This window comes from Solanum tuberosum, unplaced genomic scaffold, assembly GCF_000226075.1.
Source record: "Solanum tuberosum cultivar DM 1-3 516 R44 unplaced genomic scaffold, SolTub_3.0 scf00253, whole genome shotgun sequence".
In the NCBI taxonomy this organism is placed as follows: domain Eukaryota; kingdom Viridiplantae; phylum Streptophyta; class Magnoliopsida; order Solanales; family Solanaceae; genus Solanum; species Solanum tuberosum.
Window position 1 is genome coordinate 129812 of NW_006239176.1, and position 1791 is coordinate 131602.

Genomic DNA, 1791 nt, shown 5'->3' on the forward strand with positions numbered 1-1791 from the left:
CCTATCCAAAATTTATTTAATATTTATTTCCAATTAAAAATTTGACCCAATAAAAAACCCACCCAAATAATTTTAGACCCGCACCGAAATAAATTTCATTTTTCCTTTCTTCTCTAGTCCAAGAGCCATTTACACAACAGAACGGCATCGACTCCATCTTCTCCGGCGAAGCTCCAATTACGAAACCATCTCTAACTGCTATTGAACCTAACCTCCCTCGCTCCAGCCAAATAAGTGAGGTAGTGACCCTTAATCCACCATGAAAGTTGACCACCACTCATCCATTTCTCCCTCACCGTTGCTCCAACAGCTCCAGCGAACCAAACCAGCGACTTTCGAATGGATTTATAGTCGCAAAACTCAATAACATTTTTAGATGACTAAAACTTAAAAAAATGAAAATTGTAGGGCTGAAAGCTAAGAAAAGAGATTTGTGAAAATCCAAAAATCAACCATACATTCAACAATCACACTACAATGGGAAATATAAAATAAAATCAGTCATAAATCAAACAAGAAAAATATGGGAGGATAGGGAACAAACATACCTCTAGCTCTCTTTATAGAGCTTCAACAATGGAGGTCAAGAAGATACTCCGTAACCCGTAGCTAATTTGTGGCGTGTTCTTACATTCCAAAATGTACCACAAGAAAAACAACGAAAAATTGCCTCTAACACCAGAAAAAACCAAATTCAATTTCATCAACTGAAAACCACTTAAAGTGCTACCCATACATTGAATGAGTTTCCAACTCTGTTTCTGTCCTTTATTATGTTAAAAAAAAAGAGTTAGTGGATCTTACAAAATGTTGTGTTGATGAGAATATCTTAAATTGGAGTATGCAATGCTAGTTAACTAAAGAACAAAAGAAAATCTCTAATGGATTCTCTGTTAGAAAGGAAAAGATCAGAGATGATGGTCTATTGGGATTTTGGTTATGATTTCGGTGCAGGTCAAATATTATTCGGATCAATTTTTTAATTGGAAATAAAAATTAAATAAATTTTGGATAGGTTGTTAAGATAGTGACATGTGTCCCTCCGTTAGTCCAAAGGGTATACATGCTCCAAAAATTAGACGGTAGTGGCATCAGAGTTCTAAAAGTATAACAGAGGGTATTTAGATACCATTTACGATAGTTTGGGGATATATTTGTCCTTTTTCCCTATTATTAATAACGGAAAAGGGTCAAAACTACCCTTAAACTATCTGAAATAGCTTAAATATACCCTTAAACTATATTTCAGCTCAAAAATACCCTTCCCGTCAAACTACTGGGCCATACCTACCCTTCTAGTTAACGGAAGTATCCATGTGTGTGTTAAATGTCACATGAACGCCACATGGATTGTAACACCCCATATCCGAAAACAGACTAACCAGCAAATTTCCAGAAGTTGCAGGTGCAACCCACGGTTGCTGATACGCTTAAATTAGACCTCTATTAAAGAAGTATAAGTGGTCGTCGTCAAATAAAGAACCCAACTTGTAGGTTGGGGTCGATCCCACGAGGAATATGGTTCAGACTTAAACTTAACTCACTAGTATAGTCGTCGTCAAATAAAGAACTCAACTTGTAGGTTGGGGTTGATCCCACGAGGAATTTGGTTCAGACTTAAACTTAACTCACTAGTATATCCGTTTAGTCAAACTATTTCCGAAACAAGTAATTAAAGGGGGGGATTTTTGTAAGCAAATAACTGAGTGTTGTTTAAGTAACAAGTGAGCAAGATTCAAACTTTAAGTTATCAATATGAGAGAGAAACTAGGGTGTATGTGTTCCCCATAC